Genomic DNA, 21,812 nt, shown 5'->3' on the forward strand with positions numbered 1-21,812 from the left:
TCAATAGGCTTTAAAAGCTGGTTCCAAATAGTTGTTGCCAGAAAGCATATTTTTCAACCAAATTGAATATTTTATAACAGTGAAGTAAGTACAAAATGACTTCTGGTTTCATTTAGGCTATTCAAACAAATGACTACTAGTAATATAATAGTAATTTAGCAAACATTTTTATTTTTAATTTGGATTAGTAGAATCAGGGTGTTGTGGTGATAGGGGATGATATATTATCTCATATTAATTAACTTCTCGGCTATACTCACTGACGATATTGTGTATTTTATCAGATAAAAACATTATATTGTAATGACTGCCTTTTCCCTGGCCACTCCGGTTGACTTCAAGGAGGGGTTGAGGCCGGTGTTTAAAATATTTGAATTGATAAAATAATTCAAAACATCTTGTTTTAAAAAAATATTTGAATAGATAAAATAATTTAAAACAGTTGAAAGCGCTAAAGTCAATAAAAAAAAATGAAATCGAGTGTAATCGATGTTTACCAAACAATTTAAATTTTTAAAATGTAACCATAATTTTATGGCTTGCCATATTTTCAAAAGATTTTCTCTGATTACACAGACTTTTCAAGCAGATTGGAGAAACATTCTCTTTAACCCATTCTTCATCAGTTGAATAATGCAAGTAATAATATTTTCTTGAAAATATGTTTAACTCTATTCAACTACATTCTTGTTTCTGTTCTACTTTATGTTGGGTGATGGGTATATGTAGTATGTGAGGAGTGTGTGGGTGTGTGAGGGTTATTGAGGAGTGTGTGGGTGTGTGAGGGTTATTGAGGAGTGTGTGGGTGTGTGAGGGTTATTGAGGAGTGTGTGGGTGTGTGAGGGTTATTGAGGAGTGTGTGGGTGTGTGAGGGTTATTGAGGAGTGTGTGGGTGTGTGAGGGTTATTGAGGAGTGTGTGGGTGTGTGAGGGTTATTGAGGAGTGTGTGGGTGTGTGAGGGTTATTGAGGAGTGTGTGGGTGTGTGAGGGTTATTGAGGAGTGTGTGGGTGTGTGAGGGTTATTGAGGAGTGTGTGGGTGTGTGAGGGTTATTGAGGAGTGTGTGGGTGTGTGAGGGTTATTGAGGAGTGTGTGGGTGTGTGAGGGTTATTGAGGAGTGTGTGGGTGTGTGAGGGTTATTGAGGAGTGTGTGGGTGTGTGAGGGTTATTGAGGAGTGTGTGGGTGTGTGAGGGTTATTGAGGAGTGTGTGGGTGTGTGAGGGTTATTGAGGAGTGTGTGGGTGTGTGAGGGTTATTGAGGAGTGTGTGGGTGTGTGAGGGTTATGTTTGTAGTCTTGTGTGAGCTGTGACCCTAGTGTTGGATGCTCAGGTTTAAGAAGTGGGATGTTATATGTTCCGGAGCCGTTGATACTATTACTTAAAGACTTAATAAAGTGAAATTAATTGTTTTGTTACTCCCCCCCCCCCCCCCATACGTTCTTTTAAAATATTTTCACCGTGCTGCATCAATATGTTAATTAATCTGTTATATCATGTTTTATGCATTACAACCTAAACCACAACATGACACACCCAAACAAGTGTTAATTCAGAAACAACCAATCTACTCAAAAAATAAGTGTCGGAAGCAAAGTCCATTTTCTTTACAAATCATTCTACTTCAATGAGGAAATTTAACTCACCAAGAAGTGAAATAATCTTTTTGTCTTTAGGTTATTCAATCTATACTAGGTCTTTAGGTTAAATCTATACTATGTATTTAGGTTCATTCTATACTATGCTCTTATAAATTATTATCCACAATGATATATGTGATTATCAGCTTAATCATAAATCCAACGTATATGATCAAAACCAGTGATGTAACTGTATTGTACTAAATGTTTATATTTGTGATTTTCATATTGATTTAGCCACTAAAATCTTAACCCTGTTCATTGCAAATATAATACTCTAAAAACAAATTTAACAATCACACTGAAACTATTACAATAAAATCAGCAAAAGTTAGTAAAAACAATTACATGTTGTACTAACTTATCGGAAAATAATGAACATAGTATTAAACCTTTAATCTACATAAGCCATAGCCCTTAGCACCAAAAGAAAAAATGGAAACTAAATGTAAACTTACATGGCTAAGTTAATAGTAGCTATTTCCCTTTAAATTACTTCCCTTACTATTTAAAAAAAAAGGTTATTTAATTGTATTTCATCTACCAATATGAATCACTTTTGTTCCTCAAGTGAAAGAGAGAATAATTTTGACACTAAACAGTTCAAATGTGTTTAGCAATGTAGACGTATGCAATATTTTTTGATGTTCTTTAATCAAACATGCGAGCAATCCAAACAATGACAGCAGTACACAATAGTCCACTATGTAAATTGTAATGAAACAATGCAGGGCTTTTTTTTTTTTGGTCTCTTACACAATGAAGTGCCCAACGAAACAAGCCGATAATTTTTATACACTGGCTATTCCTCTCGTTAGATCGTGGATGAAACAAAAGGTGGTAAGCAGCAATGTTATGAATGAGTTGACACCAGCACATTCTATATTTTAACGCCACTCTAAAGCCTTGAAATAGTTCCCTACGAGTAGGACTTACCTTGAACTGTGGTCTGGAAGAAGACTTTACATCCAATCCTACCCAAGTTTCACGACTATATGATACTAACAAAAGTCTGGCCTATAGATTTTAGCTAGTGAAAACTTGTGTACAACTGACGTGACACAACTCAACATACATACATCGCGCTGATCGCTGTGCACGTATAAAGATAACACACTTGAAATGACGAGGTGTTACACCTGGTTTCACACAACTAATGACGGCGGGGGGGAGGCGGGGCCTAGAGATGCTGGGCGAGACAGTATGGCCGCTCAGCACGCGAGGACAGACAGTGACAGGGGCAGAACATGGTGGGGGCAGACAGTGACAGGGGCAGAACCTGGTGGGGGCAGACAGTGACAGAACCTGGTGGGGGTAGACACTGACAGGGGCAGAACCTGGTGGGGGTAGACACTGACAGGGGCAGAACCTGGTGGGGGCAGACAGTGACAGGGGCAGAACATGGTGGGGGCAGACAGTGACAGGGGCAGAACCTGGTGGGGGTAGACACTGACAGGGGCAGAACCTGGTGGGGGTAGACACTGACAGGGGCAGAACCTGGTGGGGGCAGACAGTGACAGGGGCAGAACCTGGTGGGGGTAGACACTGACAGGGGCAGAACCTGGTGGGGGCAGACAGTGACAGGGGCAGAACCTGGTGGGGACAGACAGTGACAGAACCTGGTGGGGGTAGACACTGACAGGAGCAGAACCTGGTGGGGGCTGACAGTGACAGGGGCAGAACCTGGTGGGGGCAGACAGTGACAGGGGCAGAACCTGGTGTGGGCAGACACTGACAGAACCTGGTGTGGGCAGACACTGACAGGGGCAGAACCTGGTGGGGGCAGAACCTGGAGGGGGCAGACAGTGACAGGGGCAGAACCTGGTGTGGGCAGACACTGACAGGGGCAGAACCTGGTGTGGGCAGACACTGACAGGGGCAGAACCTGGTGGGGGCAGACAGTGACAGGGGCAGAACCTGGTGGGGGCAGACAGTGACAGGGGCAGAACCTGGTGTGGGCAGACACTGACAGAACCTGGTGTGGGCAGACACTGACAGGGGCAGAACCTGGTGTGGGCAGACACTGACAGGGGCAGAACCTGGTGTGGGCAGACAGTGACAGGGGCAGAACCTGGTGTGGGCAGACAGTGATAGGGGCAGACAGTGACAGGGGCAGAACATGGTAGGGGCAGACAGTGACAGGGGCAGAACCTGGTGGGGACAGACAGTGACAGGGGCAGAACCTGGTGGGGGCAGACAGTGACAGAGGCAGAACCTGGTGGGGACAGTCAGTGTGGATGTCTACGTGTGTGGATGTTTGAAGTCTAATGTTGGATGTCTGTAAAAATGAAATCCACGTTTGATACGGCTGGGTGACTGCATACGTCACTCCCCTCCCCACACATGGAAGGCCATGAATGAAACCAGCGAAAGACAAATGTTGACAACACAATGGCGATTGTCAGGCCGACACTTGGCATGCATCTCTGCTCATTGATTGGCCACGGTTGGATGCCATCGACCAATCAGGAGCGATGTAGTCACCTGTACCCAGTGGTCGCCACCTGTCAGGGTCACCGAAGGTAGGCGGCTCGCCTGTTGGCCCACAGAGGTAGGCGGCTCGCCTGTTGGCCCACAGAGGTAGGCGGCTCGCCTGTTGGCCCACAGAGGTAGGCGGCTCGCCTGTTGGCCCACAGAGGTAGACGGCTCGCCTGTTGGCCCACAGAGGTAGGCGGCTCGTCTGTTGGCCCACAGAGGTAGGCGGCTCGCCTGTTGGCCCACAGAGGTAGACGGCTCGCCTGTTGGCCCACAGAGGTAGGCGGCTCGCCTGTTGGCCCACAGAGGTAGACGGCTCGCCTGTTGGCCCACAGAGGTAGGCGGCTCGTCTGTTTGCCCACAGAGGTAGGCGGCTCGCCTGTTGGCCCACAGAGGTAGGCGGCTCGCCTGTTGGCCCACAGAGGTAGGCGGCTCGCCTGTTGGCCCACAGAGCTGCACAAGGGAAGCTTATCATTTCGCTTGATCGACCGATGAACTGAGAAATGAAACGAGAGTGATCACCCCTAAATTTCTCGAATATTCTTAGATAACACTAATGCGGAGGGTAAACCCAGTGCAGTCGGGATATAGACATTTTTAAAAAAATCAAAATTAATTTTTAAAAAATAGAATAGAATCTCGTTGAAAAAAGAATTGCGCACCAAACGGAAAGCAAGTAATCTGGGTACAGTGGTTCGGAACATTAGTAGTCTACCTTATAAAGAAAGACAGAGGAATCAAGTTAAAAATAAATTCATAAGCGGGTTTTTTTGGTGTGTGGTGAGTACTACTTATGGTCACCGGAAATTATTCAAAATGTGAAAGAAGACGGAGAATTAGATCCTTTACTAATAAGTGAAATTTGAAAAACCTAAAGTAGAATAACTTCAACTTATATGTAAAATTTCATCAACCTAGCTGCAACTGTACTCAAGTTATCCAGTTCACAGATAGACAAAAAACTAGATATACGGACATTTTAAAAAAAATGTTTTTCCGACTCAGGAAGGTGTAAATTGTCAAGATTTGTGACAATCTCGATTTCTTTGCACGCTTACAATACATTCTCTATACTTCGTATACGAGGAGGTAAAAACAATATGGTAATGTGAATAGTTCGAGTTACCATGAGAACATCGATAGAGCTAATGCATTTAGATCAAGTTCTTTTTCACAGATGTTTTCCAGAGAGTTGTAAGGGGCAGATACATACAGGGGGAAAATGCAGGGAAAAGACGTGAAAATCTTCCTAGAAGGGTCTTAAGGTTACAGGGTCATAAGGTCACAGATCTGCTACCCTGCAAGTGGCACGTCAACTTCCTGCTAGAAAACAAATTGATCACGGCGAGATGGAACACAACATAGTTCTTAGGGCTGCTATCAAACCAGTTGACATGTACAGGTCTGCTGCACAAGGACCAGTTGACCTACCATCTAGAGGAGACACCCGTGTTACCGGATGGAACAGCGATATCTACCATTCAACCTTTGAACACGAGGAAATTGTTAATAAGGCTTGTAAGTCTCGTTCTCTCTCATTTAAAATTTGAAATCTCGTTAGCCAGTGAGAGATATGAATTTGCGAACTGAGTTAATTGTTGTGAACATTATTCATATTTTAAAAAATGGCTATTTTTTTCTAGGCTTCACTTCAAACTTCAAGATTTTAAAATACCAAGAGTGCCCAAAATGCAACACTTATAATTTTTTGAGTAATAATAGAATAAAATTAAGTACCGGTAAACCCAGGTCATTATTATTATATTAATATTGTAACTACGGTTAGGACAACTTGTTAATAAAAACAAAATGTTGGCCTCTTTAAAAAATTAAATCACAATTTTACGTAGGCTAATTATTTTTTTTTAGTTTTTAACTAGCCTACATGTTATAGTGTACACTGTTTATGATTTAAAATAACTTAACAATAGAAGAAGTAATTCTTCTAATTTTTTTTACGGATTTAAAAATATTCACATTTGGTTTGAAAAATAAAATCTGGCAAGTATGAAAACGTGAAGCTGGTGACCTACTTACAAGCCCTATAGCTGTGGCGCCTGGCTGTAACCAATCAAGCCTGTCCTATCGGCAACACCCGTTCTTTGTTTTTATTTTAATTACACCGTTAGCGGCGGTCGACGGTAAAAAAAAAAAACGACGGCACGATGCTTGCATTATGTTTATGCTAATTGACTTGGATCGGCCATCAACAGAGCACTGAATCAAAGCCCATACAAAGGGCGGTGTCGTCGGTAAACTGGACTAGATTTGTCACGTGGCTCCCTCTCATGGAATAGTTAACTGTCCCGATCAGTGGCTACTCATCAGACCAAACTAGTGGCTAGACCAAAACGTTTTACTGCAACAGCCAGATGTGAGCTCTGGCTAGCGGAGACACTACATGTCAGTCATTTCACTGCTACATGTCACTTCACTGCTACATGTCACTTCAGTCATTTCACTGCTACATTTCACTTCAGTCATTTCACTGCTACATGTCACTTCAGTCATTTCACTGCTACATGTCACTCCAGTCATGTCACTGCTACATGTCACTTCAGTCATTTCACTGCTACATGTCACTCCAGTCATTTCACTGCTACATGTCACTTCAGTCATTTCACTGCCACATGTCACTCATGTCATTTCACTGCTACATGACACTTCAGTCACTTCACTGCTACATGTCACTCCAGTCATTTCACTGCTACATGTCACTCCAGTCATTTCACTGCTATATGTCACTCATGTCATTTCACTGCTACATGTCACTTCAGTCATTTCACTGCTACATCACATGTCACTCATGTCATTTTACTGCTACATGTCACTCCAGTCATTTCAATGCTACATGTCACTTCAGTCATTTCACTGCTACATGTCACTCCAGTCATTTCACTGCTACATGTCACTTCAGTCATTTCACTGCTACTTGTCACTCCAGTCATTTCACTGCTATATGTCACTCATGTCATTTCATTGCTACATGTCACTTCAGTCATTTCACTGCTACATGTCACTCCAGTCATTTCACTGCTACATGTCACTCCAGTCATTTCACTGCTACATGTCACTCCAGTCATTTCACTGCTATATGTCACTCATGTCATTTCACTGCTACATGTCACTTCAGTCATTTCACTGCTACATGTCACTCATGTCACTTCACTGCTACATGTCACTTCAGTCATTTCACTGCCACATGTCACTTCAGTCATTTCACTGCTACATGTCACTCATGTCATTTCACTGCTACATGTCACTCCAGTCATTTCACTGCTACATGTCACTCCAGTCATGTCACTGCTACATGTCACTTCAGTCATTTCACTGCTACATGTCACTTCAGTCATTTCACTGCTACATGTCACTCCAGTCATTTCACTGCTACATGTCACTTCAGTCATTTCAATGCTACATGTCACTTCAGTCATTTCACTGCTACATGTCACTTCAGTCATTTCACTGCCACATGTCACTTCAGTCATTTCACTGCTACATGTCACTCAGTTCACTGCCACATGTCACTTCAGTCATTTCACTGCTACATGTCACTTCAGTCATTTCACTGCTACATGTCACTTCAGTCATTTCACTGCTACATGTCACTTCAGTCATTTCACTGCTACATGTCACTTCAGTCATTTCACTGCTACATGTCACTTCAGTCATTTCACTGCCACATGTCACTTCAGTCATTTCACTGCTACATGTCACTCAGTTCACTGCCACATGTCACTTCAGTCATTTCACTGCTACATGTCACTTCAGTCATTTCACTGCTACATGTCACTTCAGTCATTTCACTGCTACATGTCACTTCAGTCATTTCACTGCCACATGTCACTTCAGTCATTTCACTGCTACATGTCACTTCAGTCATTTCACTGCCACATGTCACTTCAGTCATTTCACTGCTACATGTCACTCAGTTCACTGCTACATGTCACTTCAGTCATTTCACTGCTACATGTCACTTCAGTCATTTCACTGCTACATGTCACTCCAGTCATTTCACTGCTCATGTCACTTCACTGCTACATGTCACTCCAGTCATGTCACTCCAGTCACTTCACTGCTACATGTCACTCCAGTCATTTCACTGCTCATGTCATTTCACTGCTACATGTCACTTCAGTCATTTCACTGCTACATGTCACTCCAGTCATTTCACTGCTCATGTCACTTCACTGCTACATGTCACTCCAGTCATGTCACTGCTACATGTCACTCCAGTCATGTCACTGCTACATGTCACTTCAGTCATGTCACTGCTACATGTCACTTCAGTCATTTCACTGCTCATGTCACTTCAGTCATTTCACTGCTCATGTCACTTCACTGCTACATGTCACTTCACTGCTACATGTCACTCATGTCATTTATTGCATCGATTTGTTTAGCCTCCAGCGGCTCTGTTCCTTTACTGATACCAGTCAATCAGCTATTACATTTTTTTTAATTAAAGGCTGTTATTACGTTCCTTAAGTATATTGGTGTCTCGGCTAATCTTGGAATACTGATTTAACCCATTTCCCATTGATCAGAAATTTGGCACAATAGTAGATCTTGGATGCCAATGCAAGAAGATTTAACTTTATTATATAGACGACTTTATGTAAACAAAATAATAAAAGGGGAGATAAGAAACAAAATACTAGCGATTGCTTGAGCCGTCGAGCATGATGTGTTGTCACGGTTGGCTGATGTAGCGTATTGTCGACCACAAACTAAATAGAGGCAGTTAAAGAAATGGTCATGGATGTAAGCCTATCGATGCAAGTTCAATGTGGACGACCACATGTGGATTTATACCACAAAATACATTTGTTAATTTAAAAAAAAATATTTAAAGAATGCATATAAAATGTAGATTGTACATTAAATCGGCAGCTCTCGTAGTAAATGTATTAGAAATGTAGCTGTATACCGCACGCCTAAGAAAAAAAGCGATTTTTTTTTTTTACAAGCTGTAGGGAATTGGACAGTGACCACGGCAATTTTCTCAAACAATTCATGGTATTTCAAGTTTATTTTTAACCATTTCAAACAATCGTAGCTAACTAGGTAGGCCTACATCATTATTTTGTGTCAAAGCCTAAGATGATGTAAATCTAGTCATTTTATTAAAAAACTCAAAACAATCACGTTACAATTAGATATTACATATCAGCGCGTGTATAATGTGCTCGCTCGGTCAGGTGTGTAGGGCTAACATTAGCGCGACCACACAATAGGAGGGAGGTGGTATGTAATTGGGATGGGGGGGGGGGGGGGAGATGTGTTCGTCGAAAATGGACGCATGTGGAAGGGGGGGGGGGGGTTCTTAAGTTCCAAATTTTTGTGGACGTCATACATGGATGACCTATAATTATAAATAAATCCAAGTTAAATGAGATATTGAAATAATATGGTGTAGTCTCGTGTCGTTAACGGTCAGCACGACCAGGATAGAGGGGTGGTTTGAGTTATAGAGAGATGTATAGAAAGAGTGTCCGTTAGATGAGTACAAATAATTGATGACAATGCGCATTTCTGTTGAGTAAATAGTAACAATATAGTCCTTCAAATCAATTCGCCATTTCTTTTCGCCAATACAAAATCATTGGAAATGCTAAGAAAATAAAAGATGTGCACAAAATCTTCAGCATTTTTTAAATAATAAAAGTAGTGGTGGAGCTGTAGTGGTGGAGCTGTAGTGGTGGAGCTGTATAAGGCTGTAGTGGTGGAGCTGTATAAGGCTGTAGTGGTGGAGCTGTATAAGGCTGTAGTGGTGGAGCTGTAGTGGTGGAGCTGTAGTGGTGGAGCTGTAGTAGTGGAGCTGTAGTGGTGGAGCTGTAGTGGTGGAGCTGTAGTGGTGGAGCTGTAGTGGTGGAGCTGTAGTGGTGGAGCTGTAGTGGTGGAGCTGTATAAGGCTGTAGTGGTGGAGCTGTAGTGGTGGAGCTGTATAAGGCTGTAGTGGTGGAGCTGTATAAGGCTGTAGTGGTGGAGCTGTAGTGGTGGAGCTGTAGTGGTGGAGCTGTAGTGGTGGAGCTGTATAAGGCAGTAGTGGTGGAGCTGTAGTGGTGGAGCTGTATAAGGCTGTAGTGGTGGAGCTGTAGTGGTGGAGCTGTATAAGGCTGTAGTGGTGGAGCTGTATAAGGCTGTAGTGGTGGAGCTGTAGTGGTGGAGCTGTAGTGGTGGAGCTGTAGTGGTGGAGCTGTATAAGGCAGTAGTGGTGGAGCTGTAGTGGTGGAGCTGTAGTGGTGGAGCTGTAGTGGTGGAGCTGTATAACATAAGGCTGTAGTGGTGGAGCTGTAGTGGTGGAGCTGTAGTGGTGGAGCTGTAGTGGTGGAGCTGTAGTGGTGGAGCTGTAGTGGTGGAGCTGTAGTGGTGGAGCTGTAGTGGTGGAGCTGTATAGGCTGTAGTGGTGGAGCTGTAGTGGTGGAGCTGTATAAGGCTGTAGTGGTGGAGCTGTAGTGGTGGAGCTGTAGTGGTGGAGCTGTAGTGGTGGAGCTGTAGTGGTGGAGCTGTAGTGGTGGAGCTGTAGTGGTGGAGCTGTAGTGGTGGAGCTGTAGTGGTGGAGCTGTAGTGGTGGAGCTGTAGTGGTGGAGCTGTATAAGGCTGTAGTGGTGGAGCTGTATAAGGCTGTAGTGGTGGAGCTGTATAAGGCTGTAGTGGTGGAGCTGTAGTGGTGGAGCTGTAGTGGTGGAGCTGTAGTAGTGGAGCTGTAGTGGTGGAGCTGTAGTGGTGGAGCTGTAGTGGTGGAGCTGTAGTGGTGGAGCTGTAGTGGTGGAGCTGTATAAGGCTGTAGTGGTGGAGCTGTAGTGGTGGAGCTGTAGTGGTGGAGCTGTAGTGGTGGAGCTGTATAAGGCAGTAGTGGTGGAGCTGTAGTGGTGGAGCTGTAGTGGTGGAGCTGTAGTGGTGGAGCTGTAGTGGTGGAGCTGTAGTGGTGGAGCTGCAGTGGTGGAGCTGTATAGGCTGTAGTGGTGGAGCTGTAGTGGTGGAGCTGTATAAGGCTGTAGTGGTGGAGCTGTAGTGGTGGAGCTGTAGTGGTGGAGCTGTAGTGGTGGAGCTGTAGTGGTGGAGCTGTAGTGGTGGAGCTGTAGTGGTGGAGCTGTAGTGGTGGAGCTGTAGTGGTGGAGCTGTAGTGGTGGAGCTGTAGTGGTGGAGCTGTATAAGGCTGTAGTGGTGGAGCTGTAGTGGTGGAGCTGTAGTGGTGGAGCTGTATAAGGCTGTAGTGGTGGAGCTGTAGTGGTGGAGCTGTAGTGGTTGAGCTGTAGTGGTGGAGCTGTATAAGGCTGTAGTGGTGGAGCTGTATAAGGCTGTAGTGGTGGAGCTGTAGTGGTGGAGCTGTAGTGGTGGAGCTGTAGTGGTGGAGCTGTAGTGGTGGCGCTGTATAAGGCTGTAGTGGTGGAGCTGTAGTGGTGGAGCTGTAGTGGTGGAGCTGTAGTGGTGGAGCTGTAGTGGTGGAGCTGTAGTGGTGGAGCTGTAGTGGTGGAGCTGTATAAGGCTGTAGTGGTGGAGCTGTAGTGGTGGAGCTGTAGTGGTGGAGCTGTATAACATAAGGCTGTAGTGGTGGAGCTGTAGTGGTGGAGCTGTAGTGGTGGAGCTGTAGTGGTGGAGCTGTAGTGGTGGAGCTGTAGTGGTGGAGCTGTATAAGGCTGTAGTGGTGGAGCTGTAGTGGTGGAGCTGTAGTGGTGGAGCTGTAGTGGTGGAGCTGTAGTGGTGGAGCTGTAGTGGTGGAGCTGTAGTGGTGGAGCTGTAGTGGTGGAGCTGTAGTGGTGGAGCTGTATAAGGCTGTAGTGGTGGAGCTGTATAAGGCTGTAGTGGTGGAGCTGTAGTGGTGGAGCTGTAGTGGTGGAGCTGTAGTGGTGGAGCTGTAGTGGTGGAGCTGTAGTGGTGGAGCTGTAGTGGTGGAGCTGTAGTGGTGGAGCTGTATAAGGCTGTAGTGGTGGAGCTGTAGTGGTGGAGCTGTAGTGGTGGAGCTGTAGTGGTGGAGCTGTATAAGGCAGTAGTGGTGGAGCTGTAGTGGTGGAGCTGTAGTGGTGGAGCTGTATAACATAAGGCTGTAGTGGTGGAGCTGTAGTGGTGGAGCTGTAGTGGTGGAGCTGTAGTGGTGGAGCTGTAGTGGTGGAGCTGTAGTGGTGGAGCTGTAGTGGTGGAGCTGCAGTGGTGGAGCTGTATAGGCTGTAGTGGTGGAGCTGTAGTGGTGGAGCTGTATAAGGCTGTAGTGGTGGAGCTGTAGTGGTGGAGCTGTAGTGGTGGAGCTGTAGTGGTGGAGCTGTAGTGGTGGAGCTGTAGTGGTGGAGCTGTAGTGGTGGAGCTGTAGTGGTGGAGCTGTAGTGGTGGAGCTGTAGTGGTGGAGCTGTAGTGGTGGAGCTGTATAAGGCTGTAGTGGTGGAGCTGTAGTGGTGGAGCTGTAGTAGTGAAGCTGTAGTGGTGGAGCTGTAAAAGGCTGCAGTGGTGGAGCTGTAGTGGTGGAGCTGTATAAGGCTGTAGTGGTGGAGCTGTAGTGGTGGAGCTGTAGTGGTGGAGCTGTAGTGGTGGAGCTGTATAAGGCTGTAGTGGTGGAGCTGTATAAGGCTGTAGTGGTGGAGCTGTAGTGGTGGAGCTGTAGTGGTGGAGCTGTAGTGGTGGAGCTGTAGTGGTGGCGCTGTATAAGGCTGTAGTGGTGGAGCTGTATAAGGCTGTAGTGGTGGAGCTGTAGTGGTGGAGCTGTAGTGGTGGAGCTGTATAAGGCTGTAGTGGTGGAGCTGTAGTGGTGGAGCTGTAGTGGTGGAGCTGTAGTGGTGGAGCTGTAGTGGTGGAGCTGTAGTGGTGGAGCTGTAGTGGTGGAGCTGTAGTGGTGGAGCTGTAGTGGTGGAGCTGTATAAGGCTGTAGTGGTGGAGCTGTAGTGGTGGAGCTGTAGTAGTGAAGCTGTAGTGGTGGAGCTGTAAAAGGCTGCAGTGGTGGAGCTGTAGTGGTGGAGCTGTAGTGGTGGAGCTGTATAAGGCTGTAGTGGTAGAGCTGTAGTGGTGGAGCTGTAGTGGTGGAGCTTTAGTGGTGGAGCTGTAGTGGCGGAGCTGTATGAGGCTGTAGTGGTGGAGCTGTAGTGGTGGAGCTGTATAAGGCTGTAGTGGTGGAGCTGTAGTGGTGGAGCTGTAGTGGTGGAGCTGTAGTAGTGAAGCTGTAGTGGTGGAGCTGTAGTGGTGGAGCTGTATAAGGCTGTAGTGGTGGAGCTGTAGTGGTGGAGCTGTAGTGGTGGAGCTGTAGTAGTGAAGCTGTAGTGGTGGAGCTGTAGTGGTGGAGCTGTATAAGGCTGTAGTGGTGGAGCTGTAGTAGTGAAGCTGTAGTGGTGGAGCTGTATAAGGCTGTAGTGGTGGAGCTGTAGTAGTGAAGCTGTAGTGGTGGAGCTGTAGTGGTGGAGCTGTATAAGGCTGTAGTGGTGGAGCTGTAGTGGTGGAGCTGTAGTGGTGGAGCTGTCGTGGTGGAGCTGTAGTGGTGGAGCTGTAGTGGTGGAGCTGTAGTGGTGGAGCTGTAGTGGTGGAGCTGTAGTGGTGGAGCTGTAGTGGTGGAGCTGTATAAGGCTGTAGTTGTGGAGCTGTATAGGCTGTAGTGGGGGAGCTGTAGTGGTGGAGCTGTAGTGGTGGAGCTGTATAAGGCTGTAGTGGTGGAGCTGTAGTGGTGGAGCTGTATAGGCTGTAGTGGTGGAGCTGTAGTGGTGGAGCTGTAGTGGTGGAGCTGTAGTGGTGGAGCTGTATAAGGCTGTAGTGGTGGAGCTGTAGTGGGGGAGCTGTAGTGGTGGAGCTGTAGTGGTGGAGCTGTATAAGGCTGAAGTGGTGGAGCTGTAGTGGTGGAGCTGTAGTGGTGGAGCTGTATAAGGCTGAAGTGGTGGAGCTGTAGTGGTGGAGCTGTAGTGGTGGAGCTGTAGTGGTGGAGCTGTAGTGGTGGAGCTGTATAAGGCTGAAGTGGTGGAGCTGTAGTGGTGGAGCTGTATAAGGCTGAAGTGGTGGAGCTGTAGTGGTGGATAAGGCTTGGAGGTTAATCCAGCTTTTTGACTGTGACAGCTGGTAGTCCTGGCTGGCTGAAACCCATTCAACCGTGGCCTGTGGTCGCTTCAAGTTATCCCCCTTTATGGCTTTGTTACAGAAATATCAATACATTTTTTCTCTAGTGTAGTGAGCTGGGCTAGGGGGTGGGGTGGAACATGGCGGGAGGAACACGGAGGCGGAAGACAAAGACAGAATGACGGCAATCCTTGTATTAACAAATCAGTCCACGAAACTCCATACAGAGCACAAACGGCATCAAGGCGACCACGGCATCAGGTGTAACATAGTGGAAACAATTGATCCAGCAGCACTGGCCCAACGACACCTCACTCAAATACAGGGACACCACACTAGTCCAATATCACCTCACTCAAATACAGGGACACCACACTAGTCCAATATCACCTCACTCAAATACAGGGACACCACACTAGTCCAACGACACCTCACTCAAATACATGGACACCAGTTGTAAACTCACTAGTCCAATGACACCTCACTCAAATACATGGACACCAGTTGTAAACTCACTGGTCCAATGACACCTCACTCAAATACAGGGACACCACACTAGCCCAATGACACCTCACTCAAATACAGGGACACCACACTAGTCCAACGACACCTCACTCAAATACATGGACACCAGTTGTAAACTCACTGGTCCAATGACACCTCACTCAAATACAGGGACACCAGTTGTAAACTCACTAGTCCAATGACACCTCACTCAAATACATGGACACCAGTTGTAAACTCACTGGTCCAATGACACCTCACTCAAATACAGGGACACCACACTAGCCCAATGACACCTCACTCAAATACAGGGACACCACACTAGTCCAACGACACCTCACTCAAATACATGGACACCAGTTGTAAACTCACTGGTCCAATGACACCTCACTCAAATACATGGACACCAGTTGTAAACTCACTGGTCCAATGACACCTCACTCAAATACAGGGACACCATCTGTAAACACACTAGCCCAATGACACCTCACTCAAATACAGGGACACCACACTAGTCCAACGACACCTCACTCAAATACATGGACACCAGTTGTAAACTCACTGGTCCAATGACACCTCACTCAAATACAGGGACACCAGTTGTAAACTCACTAGTCCAATGACACCTCACTCAAATACATGGACACCGGCTGTAAACTCACTAGCCCAATGACACCTCAAATACAGGGACACCAGCTGTAAACTCAAATACAGGGACACCAGCTGTAAGTGTAAACTCAAATACAGGGACACCAGTTGTAAACTCACTAGCCCAACGACACCTCACTCAAATACAGGGACAACAGTTGTAAACTTACAACATCAAACTATTGTTTACGTTTTCTAATATCAGGAAATGACTCTGCCATACAACATCCAGTTTCAAATCAAGGAATTATTTCAATCATGGGCAATTAATATAAAATGGAATTTCAATGAAGGCCTATTAAAAAAAAAACATGAAAATAACTTTCAATGAGTGTCCATTCATTCTAAAGAAGTGTCCATGAACTGGATGCTAGAAGAATGTATTCATCTCAAACCCAGAAAGACAATTTAGAGTAGCCCCCACCATTTTCAAGCCCTGGTTGATGCCATGTTTTTCCTCCATCCCATTACAGCTATCCTGGACAGCTAACAAAAGTAATATCAAATTTGAATGAAGTTACTCACTGGGGAGATCACCATAGCTTTCACAACATTTTAACCTGCACAGGACTACGAGTTTCTGCTCTATGGAAGCCTTTAAATTAATCAATGCCAATTAACCCAACAAGACAAACCTTTCCTATTTGGTAAACATCCCATAATAGCCAATTGAAAATGCAATATGTGCAGGGAACTGTTTTTCATCTCTAAGAGTTTAATTCTTTTTAACTCAATTATTTAATGGTTCCATTAATCTTCTAATTGATAAAATACTACATTAGTTAGAGCTAGTTGCAGACAGCAGCTCCACAGAGTTAGCATCAGCATTAAACAGCAGGGAATCATAGGAAAAATAATCTGTATATATATATAATAAGCAATGTATGTGTGTGTGTCTTTTATACATTACTACACCTTTCATCAGATCGTCATGAAACTTTGGGAAGCTGTTGAGAATACTCCTGGGGAGGTTTCTGCTTAAAAAAGAGTTTCAAATTCGCAGGGGTGGCCCCCAGAAGTGGCGCGATTCAACTCTTCTCTATATACAGAATATAAAAATTAAAGTCGATTGCAGTTTGATGCCGTTCATCCAATCGCCATGAAACTTTAGGTAGTTGATTAGAACACTCCAGGAGAGAGTTATGCAAAAAAATCTTTTTTAACTTCATAAGGGCGGCGCTTCGGGAGGGTGAGATATACAATATATAAAAACTAAAAGTCTTGTTGCGGTTCGACACTGTTCATCTGAGTATCATGAAACTTTGGGGAGCTGATAAGAATACTTCCGAGAAGGTTTCTGTGAGAAAAGAATTTCATTTCACACAGGTGGACCCCGGCAAGGTGCAATTGGATGCTCCTGCCTTTCCCATGAGCACTATAGTAACTACGTTAGTTTTAAACAGTGCGATAGACTACTGATACAATGGGGCATTAAATTATAGTCTTCGACTAAACAGAATTAGGCTTGTTTGCTGACACCCTGGTAGGGTGTTATTTGGAACCCAGGGATATCCCTTGAGCTATGGCACATACGTTAGTTTAAAAGAGTGTGTTGCTATACCGAAAAGTCTTGAGTTCGAACCCTCAGGCAGATGAAGCTGGTTAGCTGGGGACAGCCACTCTTCTAGGAGAGACAATTCCAAAATCAAACAACTTCTGCCTTGTAGTTTGTTCTTGGTTGGACAAAGGCTATGGAAGCAAATTGAAAAAGAAAAGCAGGCTGGAATCGGAGTCAATGGCCACCATGGCGCATAACCAGTTGACACGTATATTTAATTGGGTTGGAGGGGATCCCTTCCAACACTAAAATTAAGAATGAAGAAGAAGAAAAGAGTGTGGATAAGAAGTAGCATTATTAGTCTGTCACTAAATTGTATGAGGTGGCAGGGTGCGACTTACTCCGGTCTATCCTCAGACTTTCTTCTAGCCCTGCGGCAATGGGCATGCTAGTGTATAGATAAGAAATAGACTTCAGACATGGAAACATGTACTGATGTGTATTAGATACAAACAAGATCAGGGACGTAAGACATAGAAGTGTGTACTGATGTGTACTAGATTCAAACAAGATCAGAGATTTAAGACATGGAAGATTAGTCTAACCTTTTGCTAAGTACCGAGAACACTTTTAAACATTCTCCCATTCATCTAGGTTACTATGGTGTAGGCCTACAAACTTCATTGCAATGTAATGCTCAGTTTCTTTCAAGCAGTATTTGTCTTAATATTTACATGAGAAACAAAGACAATACAAACCGCAGCCTCCCACTGTCATTACAATATTAAGTTAAAGGGGAACAAGCTAAAAGGGGTCATGACACTATCTGTTCTCGCTTGAATCCAATTAATTGATCTGGTTTGCACCTGTCAAGGCCACAACCCAGGTGCATGAATTATTGATTTTTATCTTTGAGTCATGGCTAACCAAGTCCAGCTGTCCACAACAAACTAATGGTGATGGCAAACACATACACATTACAAAGTCAGTAGTAATGACTAGACTATGGAGCTGGCTAACAAATACACACATTTTTATCTTATAAAAAATGTAAACAAAATGTCTGAATTGCATAGGAATAATTTTTCTTTAAAAACACTAATATTCAATTAAGAACAATAAACCCATGTGTTCTTTTTGAATGTTCATCAATTGAATAATATAATTTCTATTAAATTAATCTAATATATATAGCTCACATGGATTCCGTGTCTCTGTGCGTATGTATGTATGTAAAATGTATGTTTGTGGAAGACATGCATATAGTAAAAATCTCAATAATTAAAAACTTTCACAGGCAGAGAGAATGACTTCACATGAAACAAAGATGAAATAATCTTGTAAAGTCAGAAGAAACAAAACAAAGTTGAAACTCATTAAAGTGTACACACAAAAAAAGCATGGCGTCATTAGTTGTAGATAAAATAGAATTAATAGTCAAATGTCAAAAAGGATACACAATAATAATGATGTCAATGATAATGGATCATAAAGATGCTAACAACCATTATCACCAAATTTATTTGTTATTTATTTAATTGAGCTCATAAGGAGGAAAAACTGAAAAAAAAGATATTCGCGACCAGGGTGTACAGGTGGATATATACTTAAAAGTTATAATGAGAGTGGAAAAAACATTTATTTATTGAGAGTATTTCAATGCTTTTGTTTTCATTCTATGTCAAATAATAATAAAATTACGTGCCAAGGTCTTAAGACAGGTTAGCTAGGCTGTATCAGTATCAATCAGTAGAGTAGAATGGTAGACATGTTGGTAGAGTGACAGAGTAATAAAATAATTATAACTAGATAAAGTATCTTGGCCTAGATCTAAATATAAGTCTAGATACTAATAATTACAAGGCCTACTAGTATAGGCCTCATGCTAATAAAAGCAAAGCTATATTTTTACTCTCTAGTTTGTCTTTAGCCTCAGTTACGGTACGGGTGTTGGTAAATTCTGAGATGTAAACGCAAAATGGCGAGGCAGTAAACTGCAAAAAGGAAATGTGAGACAAACCTGCGGAATCGTGAGAAAACAGTGGGACATTATTTTCATTTCATGCTTGGGTGACTTTTTTCTCACCAGATATGCGAGAAGAAAAGATATAAACTAAACAAGTAGATTTTTGTGCGCACTGTATATAGTTCTTTAAAAAAATTTCCTATTCTATTATAGACTTTTTTAAAATATTCAAAAAACCTTATCATCGATGCTCCTACTCCTATCATCGCCTGCTCATGTTTTCTTATCCGCGGACAAAAAAATTCTACCTCTGTCGACTGGCACTCAGAGTTCATTAAGAGAACATTATTATTTACTATATTTTTCAAACATATAACTAGATCTTAATTTAAAATTTTAAACATTGTCGCGCGCTTATCACCTGCTCATGTTTTCTTGTCAATGCGTGAAAAATACTGCAGTTTGAGGAGGCACAGTCAGAACATAGAAAAAATGTATCGTAGGTTATAGCCTGAGCAATAAAAATGTGACAAAGGTGCATGGGGTCATTGTGAGTTCATATAATCATGTTCGCAGCAGAAATATTCTGCCAAATTGTTAATTTAAGGGCAACGCCTTCTGATCTTTAGCACATTGTATTGTACAAGTAGGAAGCATTAAAGTATAAATAAACAATTTAAAAAGTGTAGTTTATTTTATGATAAGTAATTATAAACATTTTTAAAAATCAACATAATTGATATTAATATGATGAAAAAATCACAGGCGGCGTTGCAATACAACATTAAGTTTTGTTAGTGGTAGAGGCTTAGAGTAGTTAGAGCATGGAGATGTTCAACAAAGGCGATACATCAGGCAGCTTTGGTGTTCCACACAAAAGAAAGAAGTCAATAAGCCCTCTGCATGTCTAGCGACGGAAAAATCATTATAACCATTCAAAAGAAATGTCTTTGAAGTCTGCTTCAAAGTTCATTGCAAATTGGATCGGTATTATTTTCACAGACATCTTTGCATTTTAAACTGGCCCAGCTTAAGTATTGGGTGGTGGTAAGATGCGAGAAAAAAATGTCACCTGACCGTCTATTTTCACACCCTTCACAATTTACCACCTAGCCATTTTGAGTTTCCGGTCTTGCAATTTACCAACACCTTACCAGCACAATAGTAGATTCTAGATCTAGATCTGTAGATACTGATACTACATCTTAATTAGTTATAATAGTATAATAATAGCCATAATATTACTAACGAGCCGACCCGCAGCGTATCATACGCCGCTATTTAGTTGTTTTATTTTCTACTTTTCAGTAATTCATAATTTGTGAATTAGACAGTACCAATGCTGCCACTGAAAATATTTGCTTTAAAACACTAACCCCCCCCCCCCTTCCCCTAACCCCGACCCTACACCCCCCCCCCCCCCCCCCCCCGTGAAAGCAGCCTCCTCTTAGTTATTTCTTAGTTACCTCCTGTAAGTTTAAAATCGAACTAAATTATCTGCCCCTAATAGAAACCCGGCTCTACGTTTTGTAAACATTTAGCTTTGTAAACATTTAGCGTGACCACAACTCACCAGACAATGTGGGGGTGGGGTGGGGGTGGTAGTGATAGTGATAGAGAGAAAGAGAGGGGACTGCAAGGAGGCGCTTGCAGCTTGTTTTCTAACGGCTCCCAGAAGATAATTATATATATAGATAGATTTACTAGACTAAATTACTATTAGGGCCTACTACTAGTACATGATCTATTAGGCCTACTATTAATTTACTATTAAATTATTGGCCAATTCTAGTCGGAAAAAGATGCGCATGCTCTACAATTACACGGTTTTTCTTTTAATGGGAAAGAGATTAACACGATAAATAACTTAAATAGTAGATTTCAATAGGCTATTAAAAGAATTTTTTTTTAAATATGTTATACGTAACATAATATAGAATAGAACTCTGCTATCCATACTATATACTATATACCCTCAACCCTTGATGACCCCCAATTTCTCCACCACACAGGCTAGATAGTTTTGTCAAAAGAATAAAGCTATAAGAGTAATTGAGTCCATTGTGCAGCTATTAATAGTAGCCTGTCACTTGACCTACCTTTTTACTATCATCATGGTAAAGATGGCTGCAGAAAACAACGATACTGTGATTCCGTTTTTTCACGTTTCACTTATACACTTAACCCTTTGAGCACGACAGGCCGGAAAACCAGCATCAACATTAGGCATATATGTCAGAAAGCTGGTTTTCGGCCCGATGATCTAGCATCATAGTCCTAGTGGCTGGTATACCATCTTAGTAAATATAATTAGCGTGTTCTGAATAAAACTGCGCATATGTCATTTAGTGCGGGATTATGATTCTAAAAATAGATTTTGGGGAAAGTTGAAAGTGAGAGTGTTTGCATTTCGTAAAATACATTGTCAACCAAAAAAAATTTGGTTATTTTATATTATTTTATTATTCGGTTATAATTATTCTTATAATAACAGTAAATAGATAAGTTACCCTAGTTTTGTCATTATGTTTAGTAAGTATATAGAACAATTAACCGTATATAAATATTTTATTAGTGCAAACTTTTGTTGTAGAAATAATTTTTTTTTTGAAGAAATGCTGCCGAAAAAAAAAGTGAGCCACAGCCATCGACTGTGTTCTTTTTATATGCATTGTTATGTTCATGCATTGTAAAAAAATAAAGAATTTCAGAACCTTGTTAAATCGTTGTTTGATACTGAGCCTTGACATCAAATGTGGCTTGATTATTTCATTATCTCAAACAGTTCAAACATTATAGGCAAAGTTAGAAACAGATAAGTGAAAATCGGTTTGGCCCTGGGAGCTCAGAAATAGGAGACATTAGGCCAGGGAGGCCAGGGCTTAAAGGGTTAAAATCATTATTTTTTGCATATTATTCAACTATACTGATCTAGTTTTATAATTTAACAATGGACGATTAGTGTTTGATGCAAACTTGCCATCTGTACATTTTTTTGGTCATCTGTTTAAGTCATCTTGAACTATAATGCAGTTTAAAATTGTATTCAACACCCT

At 42.9% G+C, this 21,812-nt stretch overlaps 1 protein-coding gene across 1 annotated transcript in view; it reads right to left on the reverse strand.

Annotated features, from left to right (window-relative positions):
- Positions 1-21,812, reverse strand: part of LOC131928347 (TOX high mobility group box family member 4) — a 43,890-nt gene that overhangs the window by 10,631 nt on the left and 11,447 nt on the right. The window lies entirely within an intron of this gene.

The sequence above is a fragment of the Physella acuta genome, unplaced genomic scaffold, assembly GCF_028476545.2.
Source record: "Physella acuta isolate Inbredline_101_S28 unplaced genomic scaffold, ASM2847654v3 ptg001487l, whole genome shotgun sequence".
Taxonomy (NCBI): domain Eukaryota; kingdom Metazoa; phylum Mollusca; class Gastropoda; family Physidae; genus Physella; species Physella acuta.